Below are 22960 nucleotides of genomic sequence, written 5' to 3'. Positions count from 1 at the left end.
ATCGACGCGTTCTGCGTAGCAACTACTCGTAATGTCAGAGAGAGACGAGATGTTTATCGATCAGCTGACAGGTCATTGCCCTAACGCGTAAGAAGTATGCAATATTTAATTTTATTTATGATGTTCGCTCACTAGAATACTAGGTTTACGTACCCACGTTTAATAAAAGCGATTGGTGCTTTATAATCCTATCATAAAGCGAACAGTCTGAGCACTGTACAATTAATTACATTTGAGCTTCTTTTTAGAGTGTAGATACCTTACTACTACGAAAGAACTTCAGATTTCAGTTAGGTATAAATGGATCTTCTATTCTCGTCTGTCAGGTGACAGGGTACTGAGCCGCCAAAGGCCCCTGACATAGCTCATGTAACGTCTACATATTACCACAGATCATATAATACTAACGTACAGATGCCTCACGTCATACAACGAAACTGTGCCGTTCTAACTCGGGCAATTCTTCGGGCTATTTTTAGTTCTAATAAATGACCACTAGATGCCGCTAAAACGCCCCTTTTTTAGCGGCATCTAGTGGTCATTTATTGATGGGATCGAACGAATCGAGCGACATCTAGTGAAATTTCAGCTAACTGAGTGCAAGTTATTGCAAGCACAATATATTTACTTAGAGTTAGAGTAAAATTAAGATAATAGATGGCGCAAACGGATTTTTTTTCTCAACGTTGACATGTTAGTATTATAATCTGTGACAATGATCTGTGACATTGTCAAGGTGACAGTTGTTAGTTGACATACGATTATATCTGATGTTTGGTGGGCAAAGAATACAAGGTCTTTGTTTGGTGGGGTTTATTGATTACGTCTTCATTTTGTATTGGCAAAAATATATCTCCAACTCCTGTAAGTATCTAATTAGTTACTAAAACTGGAAGATAATTAAAAACATAGCTAAGGTCCTACCTAGAACGCAATCGTCCCTTATCATCCCGGGCGTGTCGTAAACCCGACTGAGGAGAACCTTTATGAAAGACAAGTCTTTTCTAGCATGATGAAACATTACATTGGACCACCGGTTAAGCACCTGAGGACTTTGTATAAAGTGCTTCCAAATTGGTCTCTGCTTACTCGTGGCTCTGCCCAGCCTAATCGGGATTACAGGCGTGAGTATAAGTATGTATGTAGTAGATACTTTTTTGTGTAGCTGTCACCTATCTATGGTACAAATCATAATATACTGTTTGTTGAAAAAAAGTTAAATAAGTCTAGTTAGGCAGTGAGCGTGTTGTGAATTTAAGCCTGTAATTTATTTCAGATCTCTAAAGACGATGATAACCATTATGAAGAATGACATGCAAAGGCTATTTGAACCACATATCAACAATTTTCTGACCATGACCAAGTGATGAATATGATACAAGTCTACCTCATGAAAGCCACACTACTTTTCAAAGAAAAATATTTTCTTTGGAGTTGTAGATATTATAGTGAAAACTTAATCCTGACTTCTGTTCTGCATAAATGAGAATCGCACTATGCCAGGTATGTATGCTTAAATTATTATCCCATTAACCCATTTCTTTGAGCCCGAATATCTAAATGTTCAATAAAGTAGATAAATTTCAAACTCATCGGATTACATGCGTAATAGGTCATCCATGTGTCTAAATGTAAAAAATAGAGCCTACTATTACTACTCATTGGTATATGAGAGTATTAACTCACACTTACTCTCCTTCTCAGGGCAGACAGAGCAGAGTTTTGGCACACAAGTTTTGTCATACATTGCAATATACCTACTATTATTATATAGTCACTATTACTCTAATATAAAATAGGTCATAATGGTAGACTTGTTTGCATCTCAAACGATGAACCCGGTTCAAACCCTGGTACCGGACTTGCATTAATTTAATTTAAACAGTTCACATCTAGCACACTTGGCCTGACCATTATAGGTAGCGATACAGCCTATCGTTAGCCTAACGGAAAGCTAGTGAGGTGCGTGTGCTTAGTTCATCTTGTGATGAATGTTACTTTGACTACCTCAATGGGATGCAAGATCTTGCTTATGTTATGTTATTATATTATCTGTGATACATAGATAAACTAATGCCTATAATACCTAATGGGTGGTAGAAATGTTTTGTTCTGAATATCATTGCCGATCAAAATTAATGTGCTCTTTTAATAACTATTATATTTTCATTTGTAGGTAACATAATATAGCGAGTACCCTGGTTGAGTCAAGATAATATAAAATAAGTGGAAAGATAATGTGGCCCAAGTAGTAAAGGAAAGGATGTGCAAACAGCCGAATGTGAATCTGGCAATAATGTGCCTGTTTAAATGAGTTTTAGTTGAGTACCAAATAGTTACCTAGGTTTTCCTGGGAAAAACACTGATCCAGCTTTTCTGATTCAACTGAGTTTGTGTATGGTTTTGAATAAATAACTAAACAATAGAAATGTGTCTTTTTTATTTTACTATCCCCTTTCCATTACATAGATAGATATCATTTAAAGTAACTATAAATAATTAATTGTTCATTACAATTTATATAAAAGTAGTATTAGTATATTATAATTAAGATACCTACTTGATTATTAAAATTAACAAATTTAATGAAGTTGGATTTTTTTTTAATGACTAGAATGAAAATACAATAAATATTCAATTAAACTACTTCTTTAATTCAAAAGGTATTACATTTTGTTATTGTTAGATACAATACTAATTTCTTTTTTAACACTTTGCATTTTGGCGTGTCTTCAGTAATTGACAACCGTCTTCTCTTCGGCGTGTTGCACTGGTATGCTACTGCTGGCGGCTCCACGAGCTCTTCAAGTTCGCAGTCGCGAAGCCGTTTATTTTTGTACACCTTTTTCGGTGTCAGTACTTTAAAAGTACCTGATGAACCTAAAACGAAAAATAGTATGTATTAAATAATGTCGTGAATCTTATCTTCTTATCGTGGGTGGAATACCAGCCTCATCAACCCTAGTGTCAGGGTTATGATTGAGTCGCCAAAGGCCCCAAAAGATGAATGTAAAGCAAAGTTGTTGGAGATAACAATACCTAACATAAAGGAAGAAAAGGCCAATTATAACATTCATTAAAGTAGGTAGGTAACTAACGTATTAACGTAGCCATTTTATAAATATTAAAATGTGTATGATAAGTGATTCCTAAAAGATAGACATAGGTAGGTACTTATAAAAAACCACAATACATTGTTTTGTTATATCTCAAAACCATTAGGCAGCTTTTTCGATGAAAGCTCCCACTAGTCTTGATTTTTTTCGGACATAGATTGAACATCAGCGCTCAAAAAGTGGGACGCAAAGTTACTGTTAATATAGCGACGTGACAGTATTTCTCCGCGGTGCGCGATTAGGCGCCGAACTGGCAACATGCGAAGTGCGTGGTAAAAAGTTGCAAATATAGAAGCTCAAAGAAAAAAATATGTAACACTTCTTGTAAGTCATGACATTGGTGCTAATTCCTGTGGTGGGAGCTTTGTTTTATAATATTATTATAATGACAGATAGAATAAAAAAATAATAATGACAGATCTCTCAATGCGTCTTATCGGGGCTTCGGGGGATGCTAGGGCTGGTAGTTATTTCTGTCAGAGAATTAGCCTGGCGATTCAGAGGGGTAATGCTGCCAGCCTGTTGGGCACCTTGCCTCGATGTGACGCATTGGAGGAGGTGTTTTATTTATAGGGTGTGTTTGTTTTGTTTTTGTTTGAATAAATTGATTTTAATTATAATGACAGATATAACTTAAAATAAAATAAATAAAAATAATGATTAGATTACTGACGTGTTAAAGGCAACCAGACGAGATATAGAATGTAAACAAAGTTTCAGAGGTTCAAAACATTTATATTTGAATAAATTATCATAAAGTTCGAATTTTAATCGCTGTCGTCTGTACTACACAAAGATGATTCGTCGGAAGAGTCCGAGTCAGCTGTGTTTATGATAAAACTATCTATCGTATTATCAATCATGTTGTCAATACTGTGTTTAAATCAACAACTACTCATAATACCAGCAAAAATCAAAAATAAAAGTAACAGAAACGGAATAATAAGAACAAAAATCTAAGTAGGTAAATACGGGGACGAAAAAATATGTATCACTTCGAACGCAATCCAAACAGAAATGAACATGTTCATAAAATGGCGGTCCAAATGTTGACAGCTGCGGTACCGACTGCTTTCCTGTACCTACCACGAAACACAACGACAGCTGTCGTTGATCAACTGACGCCATAACTGCGCGTACGAATGATAACACACACACACACACAGACAGAGATGATAATCCCTGGTGGTTATCGCAATGTAACTCAGTAATGGTCCGTTTGTTTACGTTTTTATCTCGTCTGGCTACGCTGCGGTATAGGTTTTGCGTTAAAGAGCCACAAACATAGTAGGTACCTACCCACTTAAGTAAGTGGAATGATAAGGCTTTATTACCTACATTAACTCGATTCATCTGCCACACACGATGCGTCAGGTCATCGTGTGTACCAATGTAACCTACCTACCTATAAAATGTATGACGAAATCGTGGGTCGCCCACCAATGAACTGTTTATTATAACACTGCCCGATCCTGATGCCCGAGCCCGCGATCTCGACGCATCGCGTTTGGGTAGTTTAATAACCGCTATAATATATACCTATAAGCCCTGTAAGCGCGGTGCACTGTTTTGTACAAGATTGTAAACAACTACGTCTCAATTCCGTGTGTCGAGCAACTATAGACTTTATGTCATTATAAAGATAAGATCCATTCTAGCTTGTTGCGTTGCGCGAGGTCACGTGTTATTACGATTGTAGGTAAGTAGGTAGGCAGGTACCTACCTACTGGCTGAGTCGCGCAAACGCAAATGATAGATACGTACGTACGATGCGATGCGATGCGTAGTAGGTACCTAGGTATGTAGGTAAATCTGCCTGTATGTTTGTTACCCCTTCAGGCTTAAACAACTGGTCACGTTATGGTAGGTTACATTACCTACCCATCTACGACAATCGCCGTCTGCGTAAAGTTGAAAGCGAAAAGCTACTTTTCTACCTATAGCTACCTAACTTACCTAGGTAGATACTTAACTATTAAGGTATTATAAACTGCCTATATATGTCCCACTGCTGGGCACAGGCCTCCCCCCAATCAACCGGAGGGGGTATGGAGCATATTCCACCACGCTGCTCCACTGCGGGTTGGTGGAGGTGTTTTTACGGCTAATAGCCGGGACCAACGGCTTAACGTGCCTTCCGAAGCACGGAATCATCTTACTTTTTCGGACAATCAGGTGATTCAAGCCTAAAAGTCCTTACCAAACAAAGGACAGTCTCACAAAGTGATTTCGACAATGTCCCCTTCGGGAATCGAACCCGGACCTCCAGATCTTGAGCCTATCGCTCTAACCACTAGACCACGGAGGCTGTCAATTTGTCATTAAGGTATTAAGTAGGTATTATAGATAGTAGGTAGGTATCTTGGTATAGGTACAATAAAGTAATATTTTACGTCTTTAATTATTTTAAACCCTACAATTTATGTTAATACGGCTTTCTTATAGTTTAGTTACTGAAAATGGTTCGGAATCGAGACGTCTATAGGCACCTATCGAACCTATCTATCATCACAGCCCGGACACTTCATACAAACAACCTATCCCCTACTTTAAACATTTAACTAGGTAGGTAGGTACCTACATTAACTTGTCTACATCTAAGTAGTAGGTAAGTTGTAATTAGCTAGGTACCTAACATTTCAAAAAAACTCAAGGTCGGTAGGTATCATTCATGTAGGTAATAACTCACTATCACTATACTAAAACCCAATATTATGTAGATATTCAAGCAATAGGTAGGTACCTAACCTACAATAAAAATTTGATTGTATTTGTATTAATTCGGTGGTAGGTAAGTACCTACCTACCCAATTGTAGGTAATAACTTGACAAATTAATTGTGCTTACCTGGTGAGGAAGTGCTTGAGCGATTTTGAACGTCTTGAGTCTGATATGGTTCCAGAACTGCACTTCTCTGGAGTCTTTTTCTATGACCAGTCTCATTTCGTACATACTTGATATTGAAATGGTCAATGCATAAATACCTTGACCGCAAATTTTCTGCAGGCAAGTGGGCAATGTTCATATTACCTACAAGAAAAGAATATAATTTTCAATAAAACATAAATAGCCTATAGATGTTCCACTGCTGGATCGTCTCTACCCTCAAATAACAGGAGGTAATCGTTTTGGTGGTAGCCCGGACCAACTATATAATTTCTGAAGCAAAGCTTACTCTTACTTTTTCGGACAATTAAGTGACTTAGTCCGCAATGTCATAACTAAACAAAGATTAATGGTTGGATCATGGTAGTGGTTCCCTGGAAGAAATTGCTTAAACAGGCCTCCCATGTGTACTGTAGTAGGTATGTTGCATAAATGCGATCATTAAAAATATTTGATTTGTGATGAATAATCTCACAAAGTAATTTTGATAATATCAGAAACAGTACCCGGACCTCCAGATCATAAGCCTAATGTTCTAATCAATAATACACAGAGGCAGAATCTACTAATACAGCAACTTTTGACATGTCTTATTAAGTTCTTGTAGGTACCTACCTATACATAATGTATGTATAGATTGTTACCTGCTGAAAGGTGGTCAGGTGTGAGCGAGACCAAGATACTAGGTATACCTCATTTGGGTTCCTGGCTTCTGTACACAGTCCGGATGTGTGAAATTGGTACAAAACTGTAGGTTTGGTAGATAGTAGTTTATCTTAGGTATCTATTAAGACTGTATAAGAAGAAATAAATTAATGTTTTATTTTTATTTATTTTCATCTTAAATTAAAAGTAAATGTGTAAGTAGATATCTGGGGGGCCAAAATGGCTACATCAAAGCAATTCATCTAAGAAATCAATATTGCTATTTGACATTTGTTTGCATCGCACACTTACTTTTTAAATGCACAAATGTGAAACTGCAATATTGCTTTCTTAGATGAATTGCTTCGATGTGGCTATTTTAACCGCCCTGGTCTATAAAATGTTCAATAAAACAGTCCAAAATTCAGCAATAATTATGTACTTGATTGACTTTTTTTAACTTTTGTCCCTTTTATTCCACAGTTCACTTGGAAATATAAATCCATCGCATACAGTATTGGTATATAGTAGGTACTTTACAAGTTTTTGACTATTCCAGTGCTTTAGTAGTTATAGCAATTGGTTCAGAATCTGGAGGCCCTAAGTTCCCAGTAAGAATATGTTAAAAATCACTAATTATGATTTTCAAGTTTGATAGTATCTATATGCCATGCTAAATTACCCAATTGTACAAAAGTTAATTTAATAATTCCAAATTGACATTGAGCACAATACCTAATTATATTATGTTCTTCAGACAGAAAAAACTGTTCTACTACTCTAAACTGTTGATCTCAGCTTGAGTTTAAGTATTACATTAATTATGGTAAACTAAATGATAAATGGTGACAAATGATAAACCGATTAGGTACCAAAATAATAGTCTAGCAAGTAGGGGGAGTGGCAATAACTTTCCCACCATGTTAATTAGGTATTTCTTTTTATTTTATTCCAGTTTTGATTGTCATTGATTCTTTCAAATTGTTTGTTTGATAACTTTTTGCAGTTTAATATTAAAAATAAATAAAAGTAAACATTTAACTACTTACCGCAATTCTCAAGCCATACTTTTAGGCGGTTGACGTCATCCCACGGAAAACGGAACATTGACTTCTGTTCCGAAGAATTTGTACAATTATAATAAGAACAATTGTGTGCAGACATTTTTTATAACCACTGTTCCTGTGCCGCTACGTGAAAGCAGGTTTCATGAAGCCAAATCAAAGTCCGATTTCAGTCCAGGGTCAGTTTGTAAACCACAATACACAAAACGTAGAAGGCGCGTTCGACTCGTAATTCAAACGAAAACAAACATTTTCAAACATAGGTAGGTTACTAACCTACCTACGTTATTTGAAAGTTGCGTTTTTTTTGTTCTCAAATTTAGTTTTAAATGATATTTATAGGTGGTTATATTTTTTTTTTAAATTTGATATTGTATCTCCCATAATTTATGAGAATTACAACTAAACATTTAATTAATTCAATAAAATGTATTTTGCAAATAAACACAAACTTTTAAAAACGTAATATTTTATTATCTGTGGCAAAGCTAGATCGATGTTGCAATAATTAACGATAGATGGCGCAACTTTAAGCGAGCTTCTTACACATAATTATAGATGGCGTTAATAAAAACGAGAACGTTCAACCCCTCAACAAGCTCCATACTCGACGTAGTTCCGACGTAAATCCGCTAGAGTAACCACTAAATTTAAAAATATAAAAATCTCCATTAAATGCCAATATCTTTGATTAACTTTTGGTTGGAGTATAACTTTTAAATTATAAAACATAATTTTAGTGCCTATTTATCGATTATTGGCTTTTAAAGAAACTTTAATTACAAATCGGTACTATTAGCGTCATCTATTGAAATTTTTTTGAACAATGTTTCCTAATGTTCGCGATGAGAACCCATGATATTACTTAAGTAGGTTGTATAGTAGCCGGGGCCCTCTGTTAGACGTGCCGTCTGAAGCACGGATCATCTTACTTTCGGATTATCGGGTGATCGGCCTGCAATGCCCTAACCAAACTACGTAGGGATCACAAAGTATTTTTTGTGATATTACATCCCGACCGGGAACACCGACGGGGACATCCCGATTGTGAGCCCAACGCTCAACCACTGAACTGCAGAGGCCATATAAATATACGTAGATGTAAACATAGAACGTATTCAGGCGTGGGCTTTTCGGCGGGAAACGGGAACGGGACAGTTGCTTTCTTCGTTGAGTAATCTAAATAATTAATACGAAGTGGTGTTTTGTGGTTAATGATCGCATTAAGTTAGTCAGAAGACATTCGCGAGTGTTATTATATTGGAGTATTCAATGAACAAAGTGTATCTGCCTATTTTCGCTTCGTGCCGGGAAGCCGCTTCATAACTCAAAAGTTTATGCGGACTTTTGAGTTAATTCGTTTGGGGTTCGGAGTAGGAGTCTACTCCGAGGGTGGGGGCTTAGGTTTCATCATCATCATACATCACCTTTCATCATTTCATTAATCATCAAGAAAAAAAAATACGTAAGACATGGCTGTATGGGCATAGTTCCCTTTGCCTTACCCTTCGGGGAAAACCAAAACAAAAAAAAAAAGTATTCAGGCGTGTAGTAAGTGTGACTGCATGTTGTCTTTTATAGTTTTGTTCCCCCATAGAGATTTATGTGCGCTATTTAGCTGTGTCTATCCCTGCAACTATTGCCCTCAGTTACCGGAGTCGCTGAGTCATGCCTCATCTCTACACCTATAACTATATTAACGGTCCCCTCGTACACAAGGCCAGGAGGGACAGAGGGCCGCACAAGAAGGTTTGCCATCCGTCCTCTCTTTCTCGGACAATTGTAAAACTTTCTTAGGACCTAGGTCATCAGAATTTATAAAAAAGTTTTAAGTCTGGATAAGTATTAAATATTAAAATCGTCAATCATATATTAATATCATAAAGTTTTCGATAACGAGACAATGAATCGATGTAACGACAACTTCTGACCATCATCCCCTAGCGTTAGGCTGCCTGTCCATTGAAGCGGAGCGAGCTTGCGGATCGGTGAAACGGATAAATATAGATAAATATTAACCAATAGGATTGCATAAAAGCTCCGCTCAGCTGCAGTGGACAGAGATTGGTTAATCCTATTGGTTAATATTTATCCCTTTCACCACTCCGCAAGCTCGCTCCACTTAGATGGACAGGCAGCCTTATCCCGTTTGTCACTGGACTCATTAACCTAACCTGAAGATCTAACAGGTACTGTTTTGACAGAAGCAACTGCTTCCCGAAGGGAAAACTAGCCCAATTACAGTTTAGGTCACCTCCGAAAACACATTTTCTCGGGTATGTGGGGTTCCTCACGATGTTTTCACGATTGTACCTGTGAAATATTTCCGATGCCTGAAAGGTCACGGGCCCAGCGTGGGTGGAATGTTCGGGATTCTTGATCCACGCCGTCTTTCATTTATTTTGTCATGGCAACCCTACACGGAGGGCCCCCTACCTACACGAGTGTGACGGTCAAGGGCGCGCCGGGATCGATACTACCCGCCCCGCACCTCTTATACCCCCCTCAATGCGTCTGCCCGACTAGACATTACTGCAAATGCACACATACCATACCTTCCATCCTTATTCCCCAACATTAAGGTCACTTTTACAAGTTCAGGACTGAATAATAACTTTGTAGAAATCCACAAGTGCATCAAAAGTGTGTGACGCAAAAATATGCCGTAAGAGACGATGGTAAGGTCCGATTTCATTGCTTTATTTAGTTTCGCAGGGTGGATCTAATTAAAATATTTTGTTTTATTTGGTTCTTATTAGTTTTTGCAGGTTTAACTCCGAGGGATCTGAGCTGGTTTTACACGCTTATTAGATTAAATTTTGGGATGTAGAGCGCATTATTATCCTTTGATAACTACCATAGTTCAAAATCTATCTACTTTGAATATTACCAAAACCCTAATGGCTTACCTACTTTCTTATCAGACTAACTTATCTTCCTGTAGTTGTTACAGAAATACCGATGTTACTACGCATTAAAATACTTCCCCTAAACTGTAAACCTTTGTACTAAAACGTCGGAAATCACAACCTTTGTGATTGTTGGAAACAGTAATTCCAAGCAGGTTGATAACAACCCTAAAACCTGCGTAACTCCATTGTCGTCCCGCCATTATCCTAGTCCCTCTTCAGATTTTTTTATCAGATTTCCGCTCAACGTTTGACAAATTTAATTTGCCTTTCATAAAACTGGCAATGTACCGCGCCCTTTGTTAAAAAATGTTTTACAAACGCAAATACAAATGTATATGGTGGCGGTTGGCTGGATATTATTGGCAAGTGGTTATTAGGTGTCTGATGGGGGTTAAAATGGCCACATCGAAACAATAAATCTAAGAAAGCAATATTGCAATTTGACATTTGCGCATATAAAAAGTAAGTGCGCAATGCAAACAAATGTCAAATAGCAATATTACTTTCTTAGATGAATTGCTTCGATGTGGCCATTTTAACTCCCAACACACATGAATTAATCGCATGAAATGTCACTCGATTGTTGTAGCTGGAATGATGTAATTCAATATAGCGAATCAAATTAGGATACTTAACATCATCATATTTACACTATTAAAGTACCTGCGGAGAATCTTTATACCCAGCCAAATATTTAAGGTCATCCGAGGCAAAGCAACAGTAGGTAAGTGACGCCGAACTGGAGAAACTTTGGTAAAAGTTAGGGTTTCCAAAATAACCTACCCTATGTTGATTATCACCAACAGCCTCCGTGGTCTAGTGGTAAGAGCGTTGGGCTCACGATCTGGAGGTCCGGGTTCGATTCCCGATGGGGACATTGTCGAAATCACTTTGTGAGACTGTCCTTTGTTTGGTAAGGACTTTTCAGGCTTGAATCACCTGATTGTCCTAAAAAGTAAGTTGATTCCGTGCTTCGGAGGGCACGTTAAGCCGTTGGTCCCGGCTATTAGCCGTAAAAACACCTCCACCAACCCGCAGTGGAGCAGCAGCGTGGTGGAGTATGCTCCATACCCTCTCCGGTTGATTGAGCGGAGGCCTGTGCCCAGCAGTGGGACGTATATAGGCTATTTATGTTATGTTATGTATGTTGATTATGCTGATGTCTCAAAAATTTATAATTTTGCCGTAAGTACCTATGTATCTAGGTCATCAATCAATCAATAATACTTTATTGCACAAGAACATTATACAGGGTGTTAGTGACATCGTAACGAAAACTTTGAGGGATGAGTCAGACCATGATTCTGAGTCGATATCAAGTGGATTTTTCCGTCGCAAAAATCATGTATTTTTTTTAGTTTTTTAAAATTATTTTCAATTCTATATTTTTGCGATGGAAAATTCCACTTGATATTAACTCAGAATAATCAGCTGAATCATCCCTCTCAGTATTCGTTACGATGTCACTTACACCCCTTACAAGTACATACGGTAGCCATACAAGTAGGTATGAGTGTTAGTGACACCGTAACGAATATTGAGGGGGATGATTCAGACCATGATTCTGAGTTGATATCAAGTGGAATTTCCTGTCAAAAAATTCATGATTTTTTTGTTTTTTTTTTTAATTATTTTCCTATCCATACTTTTGCGACGGAAAATTCCACTTGATATCAACTCAGAATCATGGTCTGAATCATCCCTCAAAGTTTTCGTCACTTACACTCTGTATAAAGGTTAGGTTATGTTAGTTCCATCATGTATAAAAGGAAAACTTGGACTGTTCCCCCAGGTAGCACAAAATTGCTGCATAAGCGCTGAACAAGTGCTGGTTAAGAATATCAATGCTGTATGACGGTATTTAAATTGGCTGTATTAAAGCTGAAAAAGCGCTTTTTCAGCCAAAAAGGGCCCCAAATTAACCAGCCTTTGGTATTATAATGGCTGAAAATAGGCTGTGGTTTACGTTAATAAAGGCTTAATTAAAGCTGCGATAAACACTTTCGAAACGTTTCATTATGTTTAAGATTACCATATCCAGCGCTTGCGCAGCTTTTGACGTACTACCCGGTATCCAATTGAAACGTTTTTTTCAGCTTTCCATATAAAAATATTTAATATTTTTAACGACAGAAGAATAAGTTTCTATTCAACAGCGACAGGGCATCCATTTTTAATTAAAATATTACTGCTTCGAGTTACGGTAACTTGAACCAGTGATTATTATAATAAGTTCAGATTGCGAGTGCAACTTTATCGTGTAGTATATACTAATTTATAACTAATAATTGATGCGCCCTTAGAATTATTTAATTATATTGAAAGAAATGTGTAGATAAGTTTCGAGTGAAAAAGCTTTTGGTAAAATTTTACTTGTAATCATATATAATACCCTTTTATGAACGTACTTTAAGTTGAAACATAGTTATTATGTGAAATAAAGTGTAGTTTGAAGAATTTAGGATTTAAAATTTTATACAAACTGTATTATTGAGGTTACTTATGGCGTCCATAAGGTTTCAGCTTAAGTCGTTGAAAAAATATCTTGTGATTCTATTTTCTGAAAAGAATACCAATAATCAGCCACAGGCTGCTTATGTTCTGCATAAGATACTTTCAATTACACTTTTAGTTTTTACAAGGTTTTGGGGTACGCAGTTCTAATGACTAATGAGGTATATCGTATTTCAGCAACTACTTTATGCAGCATATTAGGACTCCTTTGGCAAATAATAAAAACCGTTAAACCGGTATTATCTATCTATATATAAATATAAAATCCTTTGTCCTGAATGGCGGATCACAGCCCAAACCTGAGTCATCAAGAGCAACAAGTTCCATAAGGGTTTGCCGGAATGTGATAATCTTTATAAAAGTACGCATAAATGACACTACGTTTCTACAAGAATTATAAGCCACTTGTAAAATTACACAAAACAGCTTTGCAATCCAAGCTGTTAAAATATACGACTCGATACACTTTTACAGCTTCAGGAGTAATTAAATTATACTTTAACGTATTTTAAGCAGCTGCAGGCTGTTTAAAGTATTTATTTTACAGCTTTAACCAGAAGTCTGTTTATTGGTTTCAAAATAGACCACAAGTAGTGTAAAAGCTTGATAAAAGATGCCTTCACCAGCTTTAAGCGTTAGAAAACCACTGGGCCGTACCATTAACCAGCTGCCGTTATAAAAGAATATTTTTCAGCCATTCAACAGCAAAAAACGTTATAAAACACTAACTATGAACTCGTATGCAGTCCACAGCTTAATTACGTATTTTAGATGTACCTTTTACCAACCATTGATTAACTAACTTATTTCAAAGTTTCATAACAGCCTATGGAAGCTAAAAAACCATTAAACATCTTATATAACACTTTTACACTTAAATAAGAGGCAGGTTCGACATTTAATCAGCCAGTGTGCTACCTGGGGCCATGCTGCAATCGTCCTGTGCATATTGTTCGGGTTATTTTTACCCTTTTTGACCCAAATAGTAAATTATAAATAAGAATTTTCCTTTTGTGCATTTCATGTAGGTTACAGAGAATTACCTACGGGGAAAAATGTTAGACACTGATATTTGAGGACACTGCCGTACCTATTGTTTTTCAAAATACATATCAACAGACCTATAACTTCATTTCCTTCCTCGTACAATGCATGTGTCGTGCTAACGAACCCTACTTTCGATTAGGTACCCTGAATGTGGTTGCTACCTGCCATATTGCGCAGTCGATCCTTCCAGGCAGGGCGCGGTCTCGCCTTGTTTTCTTGAGAGTTTCAAACTTCTTACTCATAGCACCCACCACAATGCGAAATAACAAAGCGATAAACTCTTTGATATTGAGCAAAGTTAAGCATAAAGCAGCAGATTAGGCAAGTATCACTCCAATTGACACGAGAAATATTAAAATCGTTCACGGGACGGATATTGTCCATCAAGATCGAGATGCCTAATCACCATACCAGGGAAAGAAGTTTTTCTTTGACGTGGTTTATTGCAGATTTAAGATGGCATTAACTACTTGGCCGGACAAATGGGGAGCGCTGAGGGCTCTCACTCAGTAAGAAAAGAAGTCGTAACTTCCCTGATAATTACTAACTAACAAATACATTCAATAAATATCCTCATAACTTCCAACGTACGGGATTTCCAAACTCAATAGGTAAGTATTTAAATAGAGGATTCCATTTCTTTTTATTAAAATGACTTTGTATATCTGGGACACTCATATTGTAATACTAAACTGATTACTTATTAATGTTCATTATATTGTGGTACAGTGACTCAGTCCGCGATAAGTATTCAAGCCGAAGCGAATCCAATGCAACGGCTCATTTGCAGTCCACACGCGGCTGGTGTTTCCTTCGTTGACTCATTCTCTCGTATTTATTGCAATAGGGATACTGACGGATCCAGCGGCATATTGTATGCTGATGGGATATTTATTGCAAACTTCTATATTACTGTCTTTAAGTACTCAATACCTATGTTTAAGTTAATTTCTCGCTTGGCCATTTCTAATCTATTCAGCGAATGGCCATTGTTCTGAGAATTAAAGAATAGATATACAAAGTAGTTTGTTATCGTCAAAAGTCTACTCATCTCCAACATTATTGACTATCTAAATAGGCGTTTGGATGCTTCTCTCAATAAACGGTTCATTATTTAGTATGTAGGTATAGGAAAATTGATATTTAAAAGTGAAATAGGTAAACTGGCTGAGAATTTACATAGCGCATACGCAGAATATTGACCAAAGTGACCTCCTGAAACTCCCCATAAATCCGACGAGTCGCTTGCGTCTTGAGACGCCCCCTAAAAATTATTTTTTTGACCATAGAAATTTCCTTTCATTTTAAAACGGTTCATAGATTTTAAGATGAAAACAATAATAGTGAGTGTGGCTGCATCTAGCTTCTGCAGACTAATGGCTTTGCTCACGTCCATGGGGACTGCGTGTGTAAGTTGTGTAGTAGATACCTATACATATATTTACTTACGAGTAGTTTATATAAAACGACTAGCATAACAACTCACCGCAGGATATTATCATGTTACACAACCCATCTCATTTACTTACTTACGTAAAATGTAAATGAAGTCTGAGAACGTCATAGATATACCGAGATAAGTAGGTATGATAAAACATGTCTCGTTAATTAATCAATGTTTTGCAGTTTTTTGGAATGAAAGCTAGGCAATGAGAAAGTCTATAGATTTTGCAAAACGTGAATATTTATGATCAACAATATATCCGTTGAAATGCTAATATACTGTATAATGTTAATCGTATTCGTGGGTGAGTGACAAACAATCCGAATGGAAATTCGTCAACGTCATGGCATGGCTATGGTACGTAGAGGTTAGGTAATCAAAACACAGCAACTAGGGTACTTTCTAGGAACGACCTTGGGGTTTTTTCCATAAAGAGACTTGACTTAGAAAGTGTTCCAGAAATGGACTTAAAAGAGTACAAGTCCACAGGGATGAAATCGCGGAACTAATACTAGAACCCGGTAAACAAGCGATTCCTTGTGAGTAATACAATCATGGTTAGATCGGAACTGAGATGATAGATCTACGTCATCAAATAAGGTCGTGGGCTACGATTCTTGTTAGTTTTGTCACAACTGGACGGACCACATTCGACACGTGACTCAGCAAGGTAAATGTGTAAGACAATGTTGACACTATGCGTCATCGTGTGTTTGTACAGATTTTAACACATCATCGTTCGTACTGGCATCGCAAAAGATATGTAGAAGCCGAGGTTGAAAAGTAAAACAAATAATTGGAGATTGGACAAAATTCAGTTATGTAGGTTAAAATTATAGTAGGTATTTTCCAAAGTTAAACATTGTATGTAGGAAGGTACCTCAGTTCCAATATTAGGCAACCCTACATTAAGATACGTCAAAAAAACCATAGTAGGTAATTTGTTGTGGTATTAAAATTATACCTACTTCTCTTCTCAGCTCACCCTTTCTCTGCTAAAGTATTTTATAGAACGGTATTACTATACCGTTACATCAATTACTTACTAGTAATGTGACTACCAAGTCATTAAAAAAGAAAGGAAAATACAACTTCACGTATATTTTTTTTGCCTTGGCACTTGCAAACTCTGCATGTAACACTCACAACCAAGAACTAAGTACTTATAGAACGTCTTTTATCAGATCATACTTCCTCTGCAAAGGTTAAGTGAAGTAAGCCAGATGGCAATACAACATTTCCTTGGCAGGAACTTCAGGAAGTAGTTTTTTTTTACTTGGCGCGAGTTGTTTCCTTTAAAGGCAATGTTATGGCATACATATCAGAGAAGACCTGCGTATCAGCTGCAACCTTCGTGCCGTATTAACCTTGTTCATTATGCATCACTGCATTCATACGTGACATCCCTTTATATAGTATTTTGCCGTAAATAAATGATAAGTATGGAAGTCATAACTGTCGCATATTATCCCTACGGGGGTGGACAGTTAGAAAGCCGACAAAACCAACACGTTATAAAAAAAATTGAAGCATTAAGCTCCACCCTTTTGAGCGCCGCTGACTCATATCACTCCCCAACGATGAAATACATTTTACAACAAAAGAGAATTTTAATTCAAATAAATGTGCAACCAGACATTAGTCAGCAATTCGTTCTAACATTAAACATTACTTGAGCACGTATTTTTGAAATCCGTAAACGCCATATTAAGACGTCAAAAGGTACTCCGTATTAGTGCTAAGAACGACGAAATACCAAGAAACTAATGTATTTAGTACATATTTGAGAGCCATTGGTTGAGTCACGAGTTGTTGTAGTACGCAGGCGCTGGGTCGTGCGTGACTCAACACAGAGTCATGCTACAATATCAGATCGGACACAAGTATCGGAAGTACAAATTCGTCCGATTAGTGTTAGTTTTAAGAACAGAATAGGTACAGTACATAACAGCATTATACGTACCAGGCATACATAAGATTACGCCATTTCTTTTTGGATTTTCTCTTTAGGCAGAGATCACGGAATTCCATTCCAATGAAACGCGGAAGCCAGCGATAGACTGATTTGAAAGCATATTACTTATAGATAAACGTAAGGAAGGCAGGAGCAGGTAGGTGAAGTACCTAATCCACCTACCTGCGTAACGTTTCCTAAAACATTTGGTCTGATATTAGGTATTGTTGGTCTGATTTATAGTCGGAAAGCCGACAAGTCTGTCTTTTCACGACAATTCGATAATTTAACGTTTTATAAAAAATTCAACTGACGATGAAAATTTGTCAAGTTGTTAACGATTTTCACTTTACTTTTGATTATTAACTCTTAGTAACAGTACAATGGCGGTAACTTTTATTTATAGTAGGTACCTACTTAAAACCTACCTAAAATAGGAGGCCACCTACAAGACACAACAAAAATCAATCATCGACTTACATTTGACATAAAAATGAATTGGAATCAATATTCCTGCAGGGCTAACATGCGCAACGTGATAAAATTTTGTCACAGTCATTTTGTCGATTCCGTCGATATAAAGCATAATATGGACAGATTGGCAAACGACCAACTAATAAAGTATTTATTAGGATAACGTGGTTCCGACACATGTTTTTATGTAAGATTTGGAGAAAAAACCAATCCGGAATATGTCTGAGCAGCCATGGTATCAAATTTACGTAAATATCGAGTATAAGGGAACCCGCAAATAAAAGGTAGTAATTTGTACATATTTGACATGCGCAAAAGAAACCCTTTCGTTTGATACCCAACACACTACCATTCGAAAATTATTTTTTTTGTCCTCAGTTTATGTAGGTACTCTAGAGCCTATAACCACCGGACAATCAAGACGCTCCTAGTAACACCTCATTTGTTAAATTCTGACAGGTGGTTTAGAAGTTAGGATGGAAAAGATGTGTATTCAGGTACAACATCAAACCTCCTTTTTGTTTCGCCAAAGTCGGGTAAAAATGTGTCAAATTTTACAATTCGACATAGGGTAGGTAGGTAGGTATATGACCTATCCTACAATACCTACCTAGGTAGATAGGTTATTGTGGACAGACGAGGCAAAATGATTGGACCCTTGAAAAATGTAATGGTAATAGGTAAGTTATCTACCTATAAGCGAAAGTTAAGTTTTCGTATCGAAGTGTGTGTGCTTATTTAAACACGCAGTTTAACGAATCATCTTTTATTTAGATTAGGTAAGTAGTTATTCTAATAAATATTTAACATCCAAGTTTCTCTTCGTAAAAGTAGTAGGTACCTAGTAAAAGCGCAACCTTTTCTAAAATTAAGATCTACTTAAGACTTAAAAGTAGACATAGGTCCCTACAGTGAATCTCTATTTAAATATCTTATGCAAAAGATCTCTTAGCTATTATATAAGTTAACTGAAAGTATTTTAAAACATAGGTAGGTACCTACCTACCTACCATTACCTACTTATCATTTTAAGGGTATCCGATCATTTGACAAAAAACAAATAATAAATTATCATTTGAAAAACAACATTTTGTCAAAATTATATTTGATAAATGTATCATTTTGTACTCATTAGACAATATATTTACAAAAAAAAAAGTTCGCTAAAACATTAATTTACAAATAGATTATTTTTTTAAACATGTTAGTTTGCAAAACAACGTAAAGCAAAAATAATATTTGACAAAATGCATTGCTAAGTAAATATTTTATCTATGTTAATCAACAAAAATCTTTCTTGGTTTACTATAGTTAAACAAAAAACGTACCTATGACAAATGATCATTTTAGAAGAAGGTAGTAAGCTATTAAGTACGTGTATATATTACTTTGGGTTCATGTATGAAAGTCCAATAATAATAAAGAAGTTAAATAAATATAATAATTATTTCCTATGTATTGTTGAATTTCTGGAATAATGTTTTAGAAGTTTTTGAGTTGGCTCATCAGGTAGGTAGGTAAGTGGGTCTCTAGGTAATCAATCCAATAAATTCATTACTTTACCTATTTTGCAGCTACACGCGAAAGACGTTAGTACCTACTACCCGCGCAAATAAAGTAACAAGCATACCTCCTTTGATTCAAGCCTATAACTACAACTTCGCAATTTAGTCCGGTTATCAAGAGCCAATGCCGCCTGCAGACGTTATTGAATCACAGATCATATAATACTAACGTACAGATGCCTCACGTCATACAACGAAACTGTGCCGTTCTAACTCGGGCAATTCTTCGGGCTATTTTTAGTTCTAATAAATGACCACTAGATGCCGCTAAAACGCCCCTTTTTTAGCGGCATCTAGTGGTCATTTATTGATGGGATCGAACGAATCGAGCGACATCTAGTGAAATTTCAGCTAACTGAGTGCAAGTTATTGCAAGCACAATATATTTACTTAGAGTTAGAGTAAAATTAAGATAATAGATGGCGCAAACGGATTTTTTTTCTCAACGTTGACATGTTAGTATTATAATCTGTGACAATGATCTGTGACATTGTCAAGGTGACAGTTGTTAGTTGACATACGATTATATCTGATGTTTGGTGGGCAAAGAATACAAGGTCTTTGTTTGGTGGGGTTTATTGATTACGTCTTCATTTTGTATTGGCAAAAATATATCTCCAACTCCTGTAAGTATCTAATTAGTTACTAAAACTGGAAGATAATTAAAAACATAGCTAAGGTCCTACCTAGAACGCAATCGTCCCTTATCATCCCGGGCGTGTCGTAAACCCGACTGAGGAGAACCTTTATGAAAGACAAGTCTTTTCTAGCATGATGAAACATTACATTGGACCACCGGTTAAGCACCTGAGGACTTTGTATAAAGTGCTTCCAAATTGGTCTCTGCTTACTCGTGGCTCTGCCCAGCCTAATCGGGATTACAGGCGTGAGTATAAGTATGTATGTAGTAGATACTTTTTTGTGTAGCTGTCACCTATCTATGGTACAAATCATAATATACTGTTTGTTGAAAAAAAGTTAAATAAGTCTAGTTAGGCAGTGAGCGTGTTGTGAATTTAAGCCTGTAATTTATTTCAGATCTCTAAAGACGATGATAACCATTATGAAGAATGACATGCAAAGGCTATTTGAACCACATATCAACAATTTTCTGACCATGACCAAGTGATGAATATGATACAAGTCTACCTCATGAAAGCCACACTACTTTTCAAAGAAAAATATTTTCTTTGGAGTTGTAGATATTATAGTGAAAACTTAATCCTGACTTCTGTTCTGCATAAATGAGAATCGCACTATGCCAGGTATGTATGCTTAAATTATTATCCCATTAACCCATTTCTTTGAGCCCGAATATCTAAATGTTCAATAAAGTAGATAAATTTCAAACTCATCGGATTACATGCGTAATAGGTCATCCATGTGTCTAAATGTAAAAAATAGAGCCTACTATTACTACTCATTGGTATATGAGAGTATTAACTCACACTTACTCTCCTTCTCAGGGCAGACAGAGCAGAGTTTTGGCACACAAGTTTTGTCATACATTGCAATATACCTACTATTATTATATAGTCACTATTACTCTAATATAAAATAGGTCATAATGGTAGACTTGTTTGCATCTCAAACGATGAACCCGGTTCAAACCCTGGTACCGGACTTGCATTAATTTAATTTAAACAGTTCACATCTAGCACACTTGGCCTGACCATTATAGGTAGCGATACAGCCTATCGTTAGCCTAACGGAAAGCTAGTGAGGTGCGTGTGCTTAGTTCATCTTGTGATGAATGTTACTTTGACTACCTCAATGGGATGCAAGATCTTGCTTATGTTATGTTATTATATTATCTGTGATACATAGATAAACTAATGCCTATAATACCTAATGGGTGGTAGAAATGTTTTGTTCTGAATATCATTGCCGATCAAAATTAATGTGCTCTTTTAATAACTATTATATTTTCATTTGTAGGTAACATAATATAGCGAGTACCCTGGTTGAGTCAAGATAATATAAAATAAGTGGAAAGATAATGTGGCCCAAGTAGTAAAGGAAAGGATGTGCAAACAGCCGAATGTGAATCTGGCAATAATGTGCCTGTTTAAATGAGTTTTAGTTGAGTACCAAATAGTTACCTAGGTTTTCCTGGGAAAAACACTGATCCAGCTTTTCTGATTCAACTGAGTTTGTGTATGGTTTTGAATAAATAACTAAACAATAGAAATGTGTCTTTTTTATTTTACTATCCCCTTTCCATTACATAGATAGATATCATTTAAAGTAACTATAAATAATTAATTGTTCATTACAATTTATATAAAAGTAGTATTAGTATATTATAATTAAGATACCTACTTGATTATTAAAATTAACAAATTTAATGAAGTTGGATTTTTTTTTAATGACTAGAATGAAAATACAATAAATATTCAATTAAACTACTTCTTTAATTCAAAAGGTATTACATTTTGTTATTGTTAGATACAATACTAATTTCTTTTTTAACACTTTGCATTTTGGCGTGTCTTCAGTAATTGACAACCGTCTTCTCTTCGGCGTGTTGCACTGGTATGCTACTGCTGGCGGCTCCACGAGCTCTTCAAGTTCGCAGTCGCGAAGCCGTTTATTTTTGTACACCTTTTTCGGTGTCAGTACTTTAAAAGTACCTGATGAACCTAAAACGAAAAATAGTATGTATTAAATAATGTCGTGAATCTTATCTTCTTATCGTGGGTGGAATACCAGCCTCATCAACCCTAGTGTCAGGGTTATGATTGAGTCGCCAAAGGCCCCAAAAGATGAATGTAAAGCAAAGTTGTTGGAGATAACAATACCTAACATAAAGGAAGAAAAGGCCAATTATAACATTCATTAAAGTAGGTAGGTAACTAACGTATTAACGTAGCCATTTTATAAATATTAAAATGTGTATGATAAGTGATTCCTAAAAGATAGACATAGGTAGGTACTTATAAAAAACCACAATACATTGTTTTGTTATATCTCAAAACCATTAGGCAGCTTTTTCGATGAAAGCTCCCACTAGTCTTGATTTTTTTCGGACATAGATTGAACATCAGCGCTCAAAAAGTGGGACGCAAAGTTACTGTTAATATAGCGACGTGACAGTATTTCTCCGCGGTGCGCGATTAGGCGCCGAACTGGCAACATGCGAAGTGCGTGGTAAAAAGTTGCAAATATAGAAGCTCAAAGAAAAAAATATGTAACACTTCTTGTAAGTCATGACATTGGTGCTAATTCCTGTGGTGGGAGCTTTGTTTTATAATATTATTATAATGACAGATAGAATAAAAAAATAATAATGACAGATCTCTCAATGCGTCTTATCGGGGCTTCGGGGGATGCTAGGGC

General features: G+C 36.3%; 1 long non-coding RNA gene across 1 annotated transcript; it reads left to right on the top strand.

Moving 5' to 3' along the window:
• Positions 1 to 605: 605 nt before the first annotated feature.
• On the top strand, positions 606 to 21748 carry LOC126369020 (uncharacterized). Its single transcript, XR_007566646.1, has 3 exons — positions 606 to 1159; positions 20549 to 20886; positions 21560 to 21748. It is a non-coding gene; the product is annotated as an uncharacterized LOC126369020 (long non-coding RNA).
• Positions 21749 to 22960: the final 1212 nt, after the last annotated feature.

Source organism: Pectinophora gossypiella, chromosome 8 (genome assembly GCF_024362695.1).
Source record: "Pectinophora gossypiella chromosome 8, ilPecGoss1.1, whole genome shotgun sequence".
In the NCBI taxonomy this organism is placed as follows: domain Eukaryota; kingdom Metazoa; phylum Arthropoda; class Insecta; order Lepidoptera; family Gelechiidae; genus Pectinophora; species Pectinophora gossypiella.
The sequence above is the reverse complement of the archived record's forward strand: the minus strand, read 5'-3'. Positions and strand labels throughout refer to the sequence as shown.